Below are 18,530 nucleotides of genomic sequence, written 5' to 3' on the forward strand. Positions count from 1 at the left end.
TAAGAGTGAGCTGTTCCCAACACCTTCTTAATTGCCAATCTTGAAATATTAATAAAAGATAATATATTAAATATATTTCCATCTGAGTTGCACCTAAGATTGGCCATAGCAGGCTAGATAAATTAAGAAGTCTGCTTGAGAGTTTATGGTTATTTTCTCTCTTATTTATAAAATAACATTTCTGGGGAAAAAGCCCTGTTTACTTCTGGTCACTGTTTACTGCTGCCTCTGAATGTCTTCATTGGTCATGATGGTAGGATCTGAAGTCTACTTGCAACCGTTGAATGAAAACTTTGGAAACAAAGACAGAGAAAACCTGGACTCCTGATGATGATATTTTAATAGCTGAATGAATGCTCAGTAAAGCCTACCTCTGACTTTCTTTTCAAGTGAGAAAAAATATATCTCCTCCCACCTTGTTTAAATCTCTGTCACTTTTATCCACAAACATTGGTAATGCAAACACTGTTCTCAGGAACAATCAAAATTAAAACTCTCTCTGTAAGCATTTGGCTGTTTGCTGAAACAGAATCATGTTTTTCACTGATTTCTAAGAAATATAACTAGTTTGATTCCCATGAATCAATGTCTTCCTTGGGGATTTCAGTTTCATTGCAAATTTTCATATATATATATAATGTACGTAATATATAAGTAATGGTCATTATTATATAGATAATAGCAAGTTAGTATTAAAATATCAATATAAATTATATTCATTGAAAATACTATTTCTTTTTCTTACTAGTTTTATAGAATAAAATAGATATGTATTTCTCTTCTAGAGAAATTGATCAACATGAATATAAGCACTACTTTTTAGTTGCCCCGGCATAATATGTAATTGCATTGGTTATATTAAAATAGTGAGTCCATCCACAAATACTTGATTTAGAGCTTATTGATCTAGTGCTTCTTCAAATATCATTATTTTCTTTGCCTATAGTGCTGTACAAATTGTGTCTTTTTAAAAAGAATAATATTGTTTATGATACAGAAAACAGCCTCCTTTATTTCTGCCACTTGTCTGGATTAGGCTGGCTTTATAGTAAAGCAAAGGATAAACTGGAAAAATCTGGGTTCTTAGTTTGAGCTCCCAAAACATTTTCACTTAAAAATTTTAAAAGTGTTTTGTATTTGTTTAGGACACATTGTTTTCTAAAGGCTTTTACATATATTACCACATTGAGTGTAAGAAGAATTTCATGTTTGTTTGAAATATTAACTTTATTTTTCAGGTTAGGAAATTAGAATTCAGAGATGCCAAAAAATTGCTGAAGCTCATCTAATTAATAAATGACAGACCTAGACTTGAATTTAGAACTTTTGATTCCTAAGCTCTTTTGATCATTTCCAAAGCAAAAATGGTTTTATGAATAAATTATCTCTAGTGTTTCAAGATTTTGTTTTGACTCTCAGCATTTTACTGTGGCATATTGGTTTGTGGATCTCCTTATGTTTACCCTGTTTGAAGTTTTCAAGCTTCCTATATGTGAACATAATGGTTTTTCACTAAATTTGGGGATTTCTCAGCCATTATTCTTTCAAGATTATTTTTGCTACTCTTTTCCTCATTCTGGTGGTCCCATTATGAGTTTGTTGTTGTGCTTAATTGTGTCCCACATTACTCTGAGGCTCTTGTTTCTTTCTTGGGTTGCCAAATCTCTATTACTGTATCTCTAAATTTGCTTATTTTTTTCTTCTGTAAATTCAAATTTACTGAATAGCCCCCCAATACATTTTTAATTTTCATTGTTATAACTTCTGGTAGTCTTCTATAATTCTTAACTCTTGATTGGTAGTCTTTATTGGATGCCACATTGTTCTCATATCTTTCTTTTCTTCATTAATCATGGTTTCCTGAACATGTTTATAATGGCTACTTTATAGTCTTTTCCTGATAAAGTTGACATCTGGTCTTTTTCACAGGCAGTTTTGTTGGCTGCATTTTTTTTTTTTTTTCGGTGTACCGGTCTTTACATGTCTTAGAATTTTTTGTTGGGAGCTGGACATTTTAGATAGTACATTACAGCAACTCTGGGTACTGGTATCCCCCTCCTCCTCTGGGTTATTGATTTGCTTATCTATTTCTTTAGTGACTGAATGGATTATTTTAGTGAAATTCATCCTAACTTCTCCACCTCCCACTCCGGTGTTGAGCTTCTGCCGTTGTTTCTCAGGAAGATGCACACAGGAACGACAGTGGCATTGGCAGGACTGAATTTTTCTCTGAACATACCAAGCCATTAAAATCCACTAATTGCTGGCTGATTGCCACATTGCTTTTGACAATGTTCTTGGGCATAAATTGCTCTGCACACTAATTAATTTAATTCTGGTTCCTTTGAATAAATAGTTTCTGAAGTCAGTGTTTGATTTTTTGGTCTGACTCAAGGAGGACTCCTCTCAGATGTCATTACCTGGCTCTCTCCTACAACTTGCCTATCTACAGTTTAGCCTGTATTTTGAATCTCCTGAAAGTTGCCTTTTACCACAACTCCACAACCCTCTGTTTTGTTGTTGTTTGTTTTAGAAACAGGGTCTCACTCTTTTTCCCAGGTTGGTGTGCAGTGGTGCAATTATGGAAATTGATTTGAAATGTTGGGTTCAAGGAATCCTCCAATCTTAGCCTTCTGAAGTGGTGGGATTACAGGTGTGAGCCACCATGCCTGGCCTCCACTGTTCTTGAGAGTACCTTTAGGCTTGAACTTCTCCATTCTCTGTTGCAAATACAGTCACTTTTTTTTTTTTTTTTTTTTTTAATTTTCCTGGGAAGGAGCTTAAGAGCAGTCTGTTTTGTGTTCTGTCTCTCCCTACAGATAAAAATCTCTAAGTTATAGCTCTGGAACTGGGGAACAATGACAAGCTTCTCTCTGAGTGACACAGCTGCTCTAGGAGCTTAGCAATGGGAGTGGAAGGAACAAGAGCCCAGTTTCCCTTGTCTTGCCTCTCTGGCATGAAACAAGCAAGCCATGAGCCCAACACAGGTGATACGGCCCCAGGATTTTCACCATACCACACACAAATAAATGAGACCCTCTGTTCTACACAAGTGTTCCACTTCACAATCCCACTTGCCTAGGACTTAGTCTCAGCAACAGATAGCTGGGGGCAGGATAAGGAATCCTGGCATCCAGCTCCTCCCAGTAAGAAAGCCCTCTATCTGGGCACTGGGAATAGAGGAAACCTGTGTTCTTGGTTGCAACAGTCTAAAGTGGGGTCTGGCTTATGGAGTTGGGAGAGGTGCGAGAGTGAATGCTCTTGGTTCAAATACCACAAACTCCTGCCTTTCTTTAAAATTTTCATGGACATTATTAAATAGATATTGTTTCATTTGCTGACTGCCCCAAGACCATTTCCAGTTGCTTTAAGTAGTTGTAATGTTGTTGTTGTTGTAAGTTTCTTCACTTTCATTAGGGAGCAGATCAACCAACAGAACTCCTCACACTATTAAGCAAGAAGCTGGTTCCTTCTTTCTGTTTATTTGTATACAGGGCTAAAGTGAAATGAGAAATAATAATTTGATTAGAGGTTAAAATAAAATCCCTCTAATGAACTAGAGTTTTGCATATATTTGTGGTGTGAATGATGTAATTTGTTAACTTAGATATACTTTTATGCTCTCAGTGCAAGTGAAAATACATGAAAATATAAATAGAGCTGGAATATCCGATTATAAATATAAGTATGCAAATTTCAACCTATTTGTGGAAATCGAAATATCCTGTAATATTTTTGACAAATAATGACTAAGGTAGAATAAATCAATTTAAAATAAAAATTTATCTTAAATGATAATAGATACGTAAAACAAGTGCATTATGTATAAATTAGATTTTTTTCTCTAAACTTCTGCCAACTTTTTATCTTTAACTGTGATACCTATAATACTGAAGTACAATCACTAGAATAAATTATTTAAAGTCAGATTAAGAACTTGGGGGGGAATGTGTGTGTGTGTATATATATAAAATATATATAAAATGTATATATAAAATACATATATATATTTTCATGAGTCTATTTGGGGCAAACCCGGGCGAGGGCCCTGCACCTAGAAGAAGATGTTGGGCCTCTTGGCGGTGAAGGGTGGCTTGTGCTGACGGCGCAGGACCCGGTGGGGCCGCAGGAACTTGATCTTGGAGTCTTGGAACTGCTTGACGGCCGGCCAGTGGTACTTGCTGGCTGCGATCTCTTCCACCTTCATGATTTGGATAGAGTGGGCCTGGGCGCCATGTCTCGGTAGCACTGGGTGACAGCACCCGCGGTGGTCAGGTCCCGGTATTCCCGGTCCATGTTGTGGGTGCCGCTCCGGGAGTCATAGCGCAGCCAGATGCCGAAGTTCTTCACCCTCAGGAAGGACTTCTCAAACACCTGCCCACAGTAGACAATCTCCCCTGAAGACTTCTTCATCTTCTTTAACTGAGATACCAAGTACCAGAAGGGGGACTTGGCAATCACATGATTAAGCGCAAAGATTCGCATGCGGTAGAGGGTCGGTGTGTGGCATTTGGGGGCAGGCAGGCAGCGACCCACCACCTCGTACTCTCGTAGTGTGCCTGAGGCCTTCATGGTGTTCTCTCCGCCCTCGCCACCGCCCGCAAAAGGGAAAATGTATTTTACATAGATGTTAAATCTATTCTGTTAAATGTCAAGAGTGTCCTCTTTTGAATAAAAAAAAAAAAATCAAAACTGAGTAATTTCTAAAAAAAAATGCAAGAGAACAATAAGATCTGATTTTCTTACAATTTTCTAGTTATAAATTTATTCTAATCAGTGTCTTAGCCATATTTTATTTATTTAATTTTATTATTATTATTATTATTTTGAGACAGAGTCTCGCACTGCCGCCCAGGCTGGAGTGCAGTGGCGCAATCTCGGTTCTTTGCAACCTCCGCCTCCCAGGCTCAGGAGATTCTTGTGCCTCGGCCTACCGGGTAGCTGGGACTATAGGCATGCGCCACCATACCCAGCTAATTTTTGTGTTTTCAGTAGAGACGAGGTTTCACCATGTTGACCAGGCTTGTCTCCAACTCCTGATCTCAAGTGATCTGCCTGCCTCCGCCTCCCGAAGTGCTGGGATTATAGGCGTGAGCCACCGTGCCCGGCCAGCCATATTTAGACAGCTAACATAAACATGTAATACACAGTTCTACTAGTAAAGTGAAAAAGTAATTTTTCTATTCTAGTTAGTTTTCATTTGAAAACCAAATGACTACTGGATAAGAAATTCGTATTCAAAATAAATGAACATATAGATTTTGCAGTTTATAAGGCATCTTATTTATATAATCTCATTTAAGTTTACCACTAATTACCTAAGTGACATTATTATGAAATTTAAAAAAAAATTTAGCTCCCCACGAGGTGCTTACTATTCATTCATACAACTAACATATAACTGAGCAAGTTTTTCTCAAAAAAGTAGAAAGTAGACAGGCTAGGGATTCAGAAAAATAATTAAAAATACTACATTATTTTAAATATTTTAAATAATTATTTAACATATTAAAATATATTCATTTTACTTAATAATTAAAAGATTAATTAAAACATTTCCCCCCCTTAAAAAGGAGCTACTTAGCATATAGCTAATACATATTGCTTAATCTAGCAAACTGAAGGGATTAGGATAATATGAAAACAGGATGTTTTATATACACATGTACAAGTATCAAATAATTTTATTTTAAATGTGTGTGTGTGTACACACATGCAAGTACCAAATAGTTTTCCAGTTTACATTCTGTCTTCTAAACAATGAACCAACATGTTGCTTTATTGCTTTATTGCTAAGAAATGGAAAAAAATGCATGACAGTTAAGATAAAAATACAAACTACACAGAATTTAAACAGATATTTTCCCACTTTAGTCCTAAACAATTGTCAATACACAGTCAACAGTAAGTCAGCATGAACCAAATGTGTTTGACAGCTAATAACAGATTTTATTTTCAACTTCTCTAATATTAAAACCTAATTTTTCATTCAAAATCAATAAACACATTAAAAATATTTCATTTTGAAACCCAAGAGAAGTATAATGTCAGTCATACTTGGTGAGACTGTATTAAATTAGCAGTTTTTTTAAACTTGATAAAATCATTTTCCATAGTTACAACTTTTAAGAGAAGAAAGGCTATAGTAGATCATTTGAGAATCTAAGAGAGCAGAATGAGTTTAAGTCAATGTCTAATGGTCTATGGTAGGTATGTAAAAAATAAAATACATAAATTGAAAACTATATAATTCACTGTACAAGTACTTATGGAGTATCTATTATGTGTCACATACTAGTCTAAAATGCATTTATTTATTACTCTCATTTTCATATACTTTGGAAATTTTATGAATTCTGTGTTATAGTTTGGTCTAATGAGATCTTTGAGTTCAAGCAATATTTGACTTCTAATCCTATATTCCTCCTTTGCTACATCAACTTCTGCATTAATGATAACACTGTCATCCTGAGGTCTAATATAGGCTGAATTCTGGAAGAAAATACTGCATTAAACAATGGAGAGAGTCCTTTCCTCTTCAGCTTCAGGAAAGATAAATTTCTTTTTTTTTTTTTTTCTTGAGACGGAGTCTGGCTCTGTCGCCCGGGCTGGAGTACAGTGGCCTGATCTCAGCTCACTGCAAGCTCCGCCTCCCGGGTTTACGCCATTCTCCTGCCTCAGCCTCCCGAGTAGCTGGGACTACAGGCGCCGGCCACCTCGCCCGGCTAGTTTTTTTGTATTTTTTAGTTGAGACGGGGTTTCACAGTGTTAGCCAGGATGGTCTCGATCTCCTGACCTCGTGATCCGCCCTTCTCGGCCTCCCAAAGTGCTGGGATTACAGGCTTGAGCCACCGCGCCCGGCCAGGAAAGATAAATTTCTAACATTTAAATATTAAAAACTGTTTCCATAAGCTGGACATTGCTATAATAGTAACTTTAAAATAAACTATGCTGTGGGTCATAGTTACGCCATATCTTAAAGAACATGTTATGTAACTTTCCTAAAGTCATAACAGCTAATGAGTGATGGAGCCTAGAGTCCCTGCACTGCACAGCCTGTGACCTAAGACAAAGATATTTTTTTTCTTTTTCTTTCTTTCTTTTTTTTTTTTTTTTGAGACGGAGTCTCGCTCTGTCTCCCAGGCTGGAGTGCAGTGGCGCAATCTCGGCTCACTGCAAGCTCCGCCTCCTGGGTTCACACCATTCTTCTGCCTCAGCCTCCCGAGTAGCTGGGACTGCAGGCGTCCGCCACCATGCCTGGCTAATTTTTTATATTGTTAGTAGAGACGGAGTTTCACCGTGTTAGCCAGGATGGTCTCCATCTCCTCACCTCGTGATCCACCTTCTTGGCCTCCCAAAGTGCTGGGATTACAGGCGTGAGCCACCACGCCCGGCCAGACAAAGATATTTCTATGATCCTGGGGTAAATTCCTTGCTTATAACTTTGGAACTCAAATCTTTTCATAAGTCAACTTTCCATTTTTATTTGTTCATGAAACAAAGGAGAAGAACTTTTATCATTTCACCCACTGCAGCCTAACTCCTATATAATTTCTGAATGAGGGGGTAAATATTGTAGAGTATGTATTCATGAAACGTGACATGGAACTCGTGGTTGTTTCTTGAATTGTGTTAGTGTTGGCACAAGTGGATTTTTGGACTTCATTATTCGTGTTGGCTACCTATAATAAAAAACTGTAATCCTTTCTTATTATTTTCACATCTTTAATTTTAGTCTAAACTACTATCAATTTTTTGCCTGTATTCATATTGTAACAGCCTCCTACTTCTTCTTCCTATTTCCTCCCAGTTCCTTTTTAGACGAAATGCAAACCATTTCTAAACTAATCCTGTCAAGGAAGATGTTGTCATTCCTGCTCAAAACTCCACAGTGAGTTTGCATGTCACTTAGGGTAAAATTGGCCCCCTCCTCTCTACCCTGTTCCTCTTCTGCTGTCCTCCTCCTGGTTGACCTCCTTACTGTTCTTTCATACATGCCAAACATGATCACACTGTAGGACATTTGCTCTTTGCCCTTTCAGCTGCCTGGGATGTGCTTTTTCCCAATATCCACATATCTCAATTCCCTCTTTTCCTTCAAGTTTTAAAATATCACTTCAGCGATGCCTTCTCTGGCCATCTCTACCTGAATAGAGTTTCCATCGCTCTTCCTGTTTCACTTTTTATTCTTAGAAAACATCAATGTCTGGTACAGTATATACTTCTTACGTATCTTACTTCCTGTCAACTGAAGAATAATGAGGTCCATAAATTGGGAAAGGAGAGCTTTATTTCCCAAAAAGGGTTGCAGCCTGCAGGGTGGCCATCAGGCCAGAAGCCATAAACAGGCACTTCTAGGGTGGGAAGAATAATATAGGAATTTATGCTGAACACAGAAGGTGAATATATACACATACACACATACATATATATATTTAATAAGCTTAAATAAATTTATATTTTATAAGAAGAGTTACAAATATTTATGAGAGGTGAAACATATGCATTTGCAGATGATCTTCATGCTTTCCCAAGGCTCCTTGTTCAAAAAATGGCAGTGTTAGCATGATTCAAGAGTGGAGTTTTCTGCCCCTTGACATCTTGAAGCTGAGGACATGAAAAGCCTCACTGCACATCTTCCATACATTGGCCAGAACCCCTCCATGCTTGGTGGTCTGTTAACAGGAAGGAATGCTGGTTGGTTGTTTTATCACAATCATAAAAGGAAGGAGCAGTCACAAAGAGGGTTCAAATCAGTGGTGGAGGAAGTCTTTCCAAAGGGTTAGTTTCTGTCTAACCCTTTAGGAAAAAAATTAAGTTTAATGGTGGTTAGCAGGGGAGGAGGTATAAAGAGACATGTCCAGAGTCCCATCTGGTCATGGCCAGGAACTCAGTTTCCAAGGTTTGTCTGGGTCTCCTTGGCTAACAGGGGTCCATTATTTTGGTTGGCAGCTTAGAATTTTATTTTTATTTCTCATTTCTTATGCATAATATGTTTTTTTCTTATGGTGGCTGGAGACTAGACATGGAAGACAAAAATAGACATATAGAAATAACTCAATAAATATTTATTTATTGAGTGATCTAAAGAATGAAGCATTGGCTGGGAACGGTGGCTCACTCCTGTAATCTCAGCACTTTGGGAGGCTGAGGCGTGTGGATCACCTGAGGTCAGGAGTTTGAGACCAGCCTGGCCAACATGGTGAAACACCGTCTCTACTAAAAATACAAAAATTAGCCGGGTGTGGTGGCAGGCTCCTGTAATCCCAGCTACTCCAGAAGCTGAGGCAGGAGAATCGCTTGAACCCAGGAGGCAGAGGTTGCAGTGAGCTGAGATCACACCATTGCATTCCAGCCTGAGGGACAAGAGTAAGACTTTGTCTCAAAAAAAAAAAAAAAAAAAAAAAGAATGAACCATGAATCATTGGATGGACAAAACACTGAACTGAGCTGACATACTCTAAGACAAAATATTTCAAATCAATTTGAAAATGCCAGTTTTACCCATTCAGGCAAAAAATCAGACTAATTGTTTAATTTTATTAAAGTATTTTTTAACACTTTCTTGTAATTGTTGAATATCATACTGCTGCTGAAGTTGGTATGGACCAGGGGAACACACAGGAACTATGAAATGTGCTTCTCTAACACCCTAATGTCCAATATTGCCTGCTGAACCCTTCCCTCTTTAACCTTGCTTACTGAATTTGCACAGGGAATCAAAATCTTAGACTCTACCTGTAATAAAAGTTATTCCCTTCAGTCTATAGAAACCTCTTTAAGGACAGTCTAGTGAATGATACTCTAGTAATTTTTTTTTACCCAGCACCTAGTGTTTCCACCCTATTCTGAGTCCCCCACTGCCAGAAAAGAAGCCAACATGAAACAAACTGAAACACACACACAAAACCCAGAACTTTGTTTTCCATATATACCATACTTTCTCACAGCTACACAGCTTTGAACATTTCCTTCCCTCCATCTTATTTCTTTCCCCTTTTATCTCCCATCCCACCAGCTGAGTCTTTTCTCTCAACCTGCGGAACCCATGTTGCTTCTGTTCACCACTGGATCCTTAACACTTAGTTCGGGGTCTGGGACCTGGGAGGTGGTTAATGTTTGGTGAGGCCTTGGGGTGACTTGGGTGCTGAGGTCCTTCTTTTTTGTATCCTGATTATTATGGTTGTAGCAAATATTTTCAGACATTGATTTAAATGCCTAAACTTGAAACTTTTCGGAACAGTGTTTTGTTTTTGTTTTTTAAACAACATTCTTGCTTCACACTGAATGATGAGTAATAATTAGCTAAGTGAAGAATAAATGTTGAAGTCACAGGCAGTGGCAAATGTAAAAGAGAATATATTTCAGATTGTGACAGGAAATTTGTTATCAGGCTGCCTTAAAAGCCATTGCAATAACAAGCATTTTACATAAAATATCACTTTCTATGACCACATGTGACTTTCCAGAAAGTGACTGTGTGTATATTGAGCACAAAAGAAGGGGGGGCGGGGAAACAAAAAACAAACAGCAGAATAAATAAAGCATAAATGTCTGTATTTCTCCTATTTAAAAATACAATGTAAAGTAGAGCTGATTACATTTCTATTTACATAATTCTTGGCTTTACATAAAACTAAAATTTATTTTTAAGAAAAAAGTGACAATGTTAATTATTCTATGCACATAATAATAAAAGCATTATTGTTTTAGGCAATGATCAAGTCTTACGAATAGCATGCTTTATTTTAGCAATATTCGTAACAATGTGTAAAACTCAAACATTTACTCGTTTACCATTGGATGTCATATGTTATAGACATTCTTTAGGGTATCGAGGAAGAATTTTTAATTGTGTAGCTATTTAATTATATACATTCATAAGAATGTTAAAATTATAATTTTACATAACAATTTTGAGCAAAACTAAATTCAATTTCAGATACATTTCACACAAATGTTTTAAATGATCAAAATCAAGTGTTCCTCCTTTATATAATGCTTTTATTTAACATATTATTAAACAAAACATTTAATTCACTTTTATGCTGAAATCTAAGAATCTTCTTTAGGGATCTAGGCTTTTTATTAAGCATCTTTTGTGAGCTAAGCCCTAGGTTAGGGACCAGGGATGTGGATAAAAATGACACACAGTTCTGGATTTCCACATGCTCGATTAGTGTCAAAAAGAAAAAAAATGTAGACATATAATTTGCAATGTAATTTTGTATGTACAAAACTGTGGTAAAGCACTTAAAAGATTTGGGGAACATGGGGATGCCCCTGCATAAGTAAGATGAGAAGATCTTTGAGAGAAAGTCATGTCTATGTTGTTCTTTAGTGATTGCTTTTTCTATTATTCATTGTCAAGGAGGAAGGGAGCGTTCTAGGAAAAGAATTGCTTGAAATCACTGAGTAAATAAAAGGAGGAGTGTCGAGACTGACACAAGTACAAGGTTGCTCAGAAAGCTATGGTGAGAAGAGGTCCTGAAGATACATTTCTGCAAACTCCAACAGGGCCTGAGTGTCATATGACAGGAGTTCAGATAAACTGGGAGTGAGAAAGGTGAGCTATGACGTGTCTGAGTAGCCAATTAAAGCAAGAAGCCAAAAATGTACAAGAAGTTAGGCTTTACTCTTTTATGATGGTATAAGCAAAAGGATAAAATCAGAGAAAACATGAACCTTCTGTTGCATTTTGCCCTATAAAATGTAGCACAGGTCAGAACAGATGTGAGAGTCATCTTACTATTGAGGGAGTCCCCAACAAAATCTCTAGCAGTTTTACGGACCTTAAAGTAATGGAGAGGATGAGGGAGAAGGCCTAAACATGGAAATGTTCTGGGCATTGAGTCAGAGTCTCCACAACCTCCCCTACCCAGCCTGCCACTGCTTTAAGGAGGCTTTGGCGGCGGTACCTGAGAGAGACCTCAGCTTGGGGGCCCTCAGATGAAATGACCTAGGAATGGAGGTATCCTGCTGGGGCCAGACATGCAAAGATACAAAGGGCATGACTGGCCAGATGGGGCCAGAATCATTGCCTGCTGCTCCCTTCAGAGACTGCAGTGCTCTAACTGTTCACCACATCTGCTGTGGGGAAGGCAGCTTTCTCCTAAGCCTCCTAGGTGAATGGTTTATAATCACCAGACTGGGCCTGGAAATTACCCGAAGTTTTTTCACCAGAAGCTGGACTCCTCACCATGGTAAGAGCAGTATAGACATCATGATGTAGACAGTGGGCAAGTATAAACGATTTTGAAACGTGGGAGTGACATGATGGAATTTTCAGGCTAACAACCCCAACGACAATGTGAGAGTGGACTGGTTGGGGGCTGTTGCCAACAAGAAAAATGGCTGAGAGACAGTCTCAATAGTACAACATGCAGTTTTAAACCTTCTGTAGGCCCTTCGTTCCGCCAAGAGCTTTCCAGGATAATTTTGAAATCATTAAGTCTAGACCTGAGTATTCTAAGCCACCCACTTTTCAACTCCTCTTTATTAAGGAAAAGGATGCTTAGAATTAAGCTATTGGGTTTGCTTCTTTGCCTGCATTTACACTTGTTGCACTCTTCTTTTCCATTAAAGGATGAGAGGTGGGAATTGGGTCCAGTGTTCTCAAATACTTATTAAGGATTCCCATTTAATCACTTTCTTGGCCTTCCAGAGCTTCTTTCAATATCTGACATGGAAATAGTATGATCAGTGGAGTTTTTGTATAATGTTAGGACTTGGAGATCCATTGCACAGCTAACTTTCTAGATACCTGTTCCTGCATTTGAAATGATCAAAAGTATTTTGGATCAGTGCTCACTTTGGAAGCATATATACTAAAATCGGAATGATACAGAGAAGATTAGCGTGGCCCCTGTGCAAGGATGACATGCAAATTCGTGAAGTGTTCCATTAAAAAATAAAAAAAGTATTTGAATCGTTGTATGATATTTATTTTAAAATGCAGCAGTGTTGCAAATGCTGTAAACTAATTTATGAATCAATGTGTTTATGAGTTGATATATTCACACATGTATTCATATTTGAAGAAATATCAGTGAGTAGTAATGGTCTAAAACCATATAATATGCTTTTAGAGTTGCTATGGTAACTTATTTTCTTGGAAAATCTAATAGGTGTCTGGAAACCTGCCATGGTTACTTACCAGCTATTGGAGAAATAGCACTGCATTTTATTTTTTAAAAAGATCTGCTTATTTATTAACTTTATTGTGAATTTCCATAAATTTTAGCAATGTGAACTATTTTTAATTAGTGTCAATTGAAAGGAATTATAATTATATTTTCAAATAGTTAAGAAAATATAAATATAAACAAATAATCAATAAAGCCTTAAAAAGATGTATTTGAAAAGGCTTGTGTAGAGTGTCCGAAATCCAGAGCACCAAAAACTCCAACTACTGACAAGAATGTGCAGCAACAGGAACTCTTACTCATTGCTAATGGAAATACAAAATGGTACAGCCACTTTACAGGACAATTTGGTAATTTCTTATGAAATTAAACATACTCCTAGCATATGATCTAGAAATTTTGCCCCTGGCTATTTACCCAAATTAGTTAAAAATGTATGTCCATACAAAAATGTGGAAGTTTGTAACAGCTTTACTGAAAATCATCAAAACTTGGAGGCAACTAACATGTCCTTCAGTAGGTGAATGGATACACTGTGGCACATCATTGTCATCCAATGACAAGGAAATACTATTAAATGTTAAAATATATGAGCTCTCAAGCCATGAAAAGACACAAGGGAAACTTAAATGTCTATTACTAGATGAAAGAAGCCAATCTGAGAAGGCTCCATACTGTGTAATGCCAGGTATATGACATTCTGGAAAAGCCAAAACTATGGAGACAGTAAAAAGCTTAGTGGTTGACAGTAAAAAGCTTAGCTTAATGGGGAGTGAGGGGTAATAGACAGAGTGCAGAAGATTTTTAGGACAGTGAAACTGCTCCATATGATAACTATAATTTTGGGTACATGTCATCATACCTTGTTTCAAACTCATAAAATATACAACATTAAGAATTAACCCTAATGTAAACTATTAACTTTGGGTGATTATGATGTGTCAATGTAGGCTCATCAGTTGTAACAAATATACTGCCCTGGTGGGAAATGCTTAAAAAAGATCTGAGAAAATATAACACAGACAAATTCTTGATAAATATTTTTGAGAAAGAGAAGCAGAGAAAAAATACCCTTCAATGAAAATATTAAAACAAAAAAACAAGTATCCAGAACTTTAGAAGGTTTCTCCTTTGTACAAATTTTGAATTAAATAAGACAAAAGAAAAATACTTTTATGAGAAAATATACAATCCAGACTTTTAGAAGTGATCAATAGTTATAAATTAATAATTCAGAAAAAAATATAATAAGACATAGTCTAAAATAAGACTTATAAACGTAAATGTTCAGATTACTTTTAAAGAAAGGTATTTCACTATGTAAAACTATTTCAAAACATGGAAACATTGAAAATTAATCGACTGTTTTCTTTTTTAAAAGCTACTCTTGCTGCTGTTGTTTTTTATTTTTACTTTTAACTTTTAAGTTCAGTGGTACAGGTGAAGGTTTGTTTCATAGGTAAACTTGTGTCATGGGGCTGTGTTGTACAGATGATTTTATCATCCAGATATTAAATTTAGTACCCATTATTTATTTTTCCTGATCTTCTCCCTCCTCCTATCCTCCACCCTTCAATAGGCCCCATTGTATGTTGATCCCCTCTATGTGTCCACCAGTTCTCATCATATTGTTCTCACTTACAAGTGAGAACTTGCTGTATTTGTTTTTCTGTTTCTGCATTAGTTTGTTAAGGATAATGGCCTCCAGCTCTATCCATGTCCCTGGGAGGAACATGATTTTATTCTTTTTTATGGCTACATAGTATTCCATAGTGTATATGTACCCCATTTTCCTTATCCAGCCTATCACTGATGGTCATTTAGGTTGATTCCATGCCTTGCTATTGTGAATAGTGCTGCAATGAAGATACACATGCATATGTCTTTATAATAGAATAATTTATATTTCTTTGGGTATAAATTAGGATATAGGCGGGGATAAGTACAAGCTAGAATAACTCAAATCAAAACACTACAAAGATAACAAAAGATAAATTATTGGTCAAATTATGTGCATAGATTCAATATTCCCAAATAAAATGTCCTCAAATTCACCTGAGGTATTCTCTAAAAGAAGACTGTATCCAGAAGTATGATTTGATCTGGAAATGCAAGATTAATCAACATTAGAAAGTCTTATATATATAATCTACTACATTTATTAAAATAATAAATATGTGATAAGCTGCATCCAAAGTATTAACAAACCTAAACATGCATTGATAGCAAGTGCTCTAAGAAACAAGAAATGTGAACGAAGCACCTCAATTTTGAGAAAAGGTATTTAGAAAAATTTACATCAAATAGTATATTTAATAGTCAAATATTAGAATCATTCCAGTTAAAGTAAGAGATAAGAAAAAAGTCACAATTTTTAACAATATTGAGGATGATACAGGAGCTCCTAATCGATGTATTTAGAAAAAGAAATGTGAAGTGTAAATATTGGAGAGAGTTAACATTCTCATTTTGTTCATACAATGTGCTTCTCTTCACAGAAAACTCAATAATATGAACTAACAATGTGACAAAATAGGTCAGCAGAGTGGCCAGAAACAAGGGCAAAATAAGAAAATCAATAATATCTCTATACAAAAAGAATATTCAATTAGAAAATATACTAGAGATCCCAAAACAATTGTGAAAAAAATTATAAAGTGCCTACTCATGTGCCTAATAAGAAATGTATGAGGTTTTATTGGAAAAATTTATAAAACGCTACTAAAGGAGTAAAAGCTGTCATAGGAGAATAGAATTGTAATCTACATTTGTAGATATAAAACTTTATATTTTAAAGATACCAGTTATCTTCAAGAAATTTCTTACTCTCCCAATCAAATTTCCAATAGCTTTTTTTTTTTAATTGAAGGAAGACTTGAATATATCTTACGTTCATAGATAGGACTGTAATTCTGCAAGTCAGGGCCAGATATATTTTAGAGGAAAGAAAATGCAAGGGTAGGAAGTTGAAGAGGTAGGGTTTGGTCTTCCCAGCTATCAAAATGTTTTTAAATGATTGTAATGAAAATAATATAATATCAGAACTAATATAAAAATCAAGCAGTGCAGCTTATGAAAAATCAAGAAATAAACACTAATAGATGAACATTTAATATATAATGAGTGGCTTCCAGATTGAGAGATATGATGTATTTGATAAGTAAAATCAGGACAATTGATAACCCATTAAGAGAAAAATTAAAATTTTATCTCAACTGCAACAAATATAAAACCTACATAAAAAAACACTGAAGTATTTGAGGAAAAGTTTAGAATATATTTAGGAGATTTAGATTTTCTTCTATAACTTCAAAGAATGAAGACTAAGTTCTGATCTCTATGATGGGAAAGCTCTTACATGAGACAAAAACATTTGTTTAAAAGTTGAAAAATTGAAGAGGCAGTATAACTTAGAGAATGCTTCCTTTTGAGAATTAGGTAAGTGATGACTTTAGACAAGAGACATAATCTATATTAAGCTTTACTTTGAATATTGAATAGAAGATATTCCATAACAATTTAAGTAAAATAATAAATGCCTGACATTGTGTGTATATTAAGTTTCAAAAATTATTGAGAATGGCTGGAGTTCAAAATGCCCAGTAGAAGTTTATTTATTAGGATTTTAGTAGTGGAGGAAATTCCATTCAATTCCCCTCTGATTTCTCTACTAATAATTTAAAAATTATATATTTTCAATTAGTCTTAGTAATACCACTCAGTAATACAAATTGTTCATTCTAAAATGGATCCCTTCTTTTATATTGTAGATTTAGAGAATAGTGATAAAATTGAAAAGAAATAAAACAAAAGCAATTAGGTGGTATACGGTTTTATGTAGCTTTGGTAATCAGCTCTAGAACATTCCATTTATCTTAATTTTTAAAATGGATTAGTTTCTCTTCAGCCAGTGCTGGAAAGCTATTGCTACAGTCTTGGATATAAAGAGCTCTGATTTACCCTGAATTCAGACATGGCAGATTTAAGACAAAGAACCAGATTTAATTTGATTTCATCTGTTCTTGCTCCTTTCCTGGCCATCTCAATCCTGCTCACTTTTAGCTTTTGGTATGGAGTTGACAAAATATTATTTCTTTCAGCACTGTTAAATTTGACAGGGAATTGAAGAGAGGTACTCAAAACCCTGAAATTAATTATCTTCAGTGATGTTTTCTGCTGTTGAAATGAGTATATGAGTGTTATACTGACTGAGTCAATACTTGATATGATAAATCTTAAATTATTTAGAAATGAGATAATTAGGCAAAAAATAATTAGCTATGTCAAGATTTGACTGGTTTATATTTTAATATCATTACTTGCAATGTGTCAGTCATATGATTATTATGACTTGGCTAAGATTACCATAGGCCTCTTTGGCATTATGATTCTTTGTATCACATATATAGGTAATTGAATTACACTTGAATTTAATGTTTTTGTTGATCTAAGAAAGCGTGTTTAGTTCACATATGTTGTAACCTAAACTGTAATTTAGATATTAGCTACAATTCTGCAGCACCTTTCAATGCAATAATTTTAGTGCAGTTTGCCCCAAAGAATCAGTAAAATAAACTGGAATGTTTTGGAATTTAAAAAGCAAGCCAATAGAATATTGAATATACTTGTAATATATTTACAAATATCGTTTTGACATCACCAGACGTAGTACTGAATATCATTTTCTTGAAAGCTTGCCAGTTTTTGGAGTCATTTAAGTCACCTTATGTATGATTGTACATTTAGGCATCATAAGTAATATCAACACCATAAAAGTATATTAATCTTAAATTTCATATATGCAAAGATATATAGCAATTATAATATGCTTGTAATTGTTCTAAGCCTTAAACAAACATCAACTAAGATAACTATTGTAACATGCATAAAGTCAGTTCTAGTATCCTCATTTTCTGATAAGAAAGCTGAGGCACAGATAATTAAATACTTAATTTGCATATCAGGAAAGTGCTGGTGCTTAGATTACAACCTAGCCAGGTAAACTGTCTAGAATCTGCATCTTACATCCTACCACATAATACTGTCTTTTATGTTACACTGGAAAAGTTGACAGTTTACATTATTTTCCAAATACTTCATACATTCTGAAGAAATACTGTAGAATTTGTTTTACGCAGTAATATATTGATTTACTTTTTAAATTTAAAAACATTCCAGAAGTTTATTTCACTGCTTCTTTAGGGCTAACTGCATTATCTACTGGATACTCTAGAGGTCACTCTAAAATTTAATACAATTGAGGAATATATAAATTTCATATACTAATTTTATTTTAAAGTAATAAGTAAGCCATAGTGTAGAAATTTTATTTTCCATTTAATATTCTTTCCTTTCTTTTAATTTTACATATTATAAATGTACATG

At 35.3% G+C, this 18,530-nt stretch overlaps 1 long non-coding RNA gene and 1 pseudogene across 1 annotated transcript in view; one reads left to right on the plus strand and one right to left on the minus strand.

Moving 5' to 3' along the window:
• Positions 1-18,530, plus strand: part of LOC108540760 (uncharacterized) — a 64,270-nt gene that overhangs the window by 42,459 nt on the left and 3,281 nt on the right. The window contains exon 4 of the long non-coding RNA XR_001888755.1: positions 11,372-11,566. This is a non-coding gene — a long non-coding RNA (uncharacterized LOC108540760). The remainder of the gene's footprint in view (positions 1-11,371; positions 11,567-18,530) is intronic.
• Positions 4,055-4,572, minus strand: LOC108540759 (60S ribosomal protein L18a pseudogene; annotated as a pseudogene).

Source organism: Rhinopithecus bieti, unplaced genomic scaffold, assembly GCF_001698545.2.
Source record: "Rhinopithecus bieti isolate Rb0 unplaced genomic scaffold, ASM169854v2 scaffold_18644, whole genome shotgun sequence".
In the NCBI taxonomy this organism is placed as follows: Eukaryota; Metazoa; Chordata; class Mammalia; order Primates; family Cercopithecidae; genus Rhinopithecus; species Rhinopithecus bieti.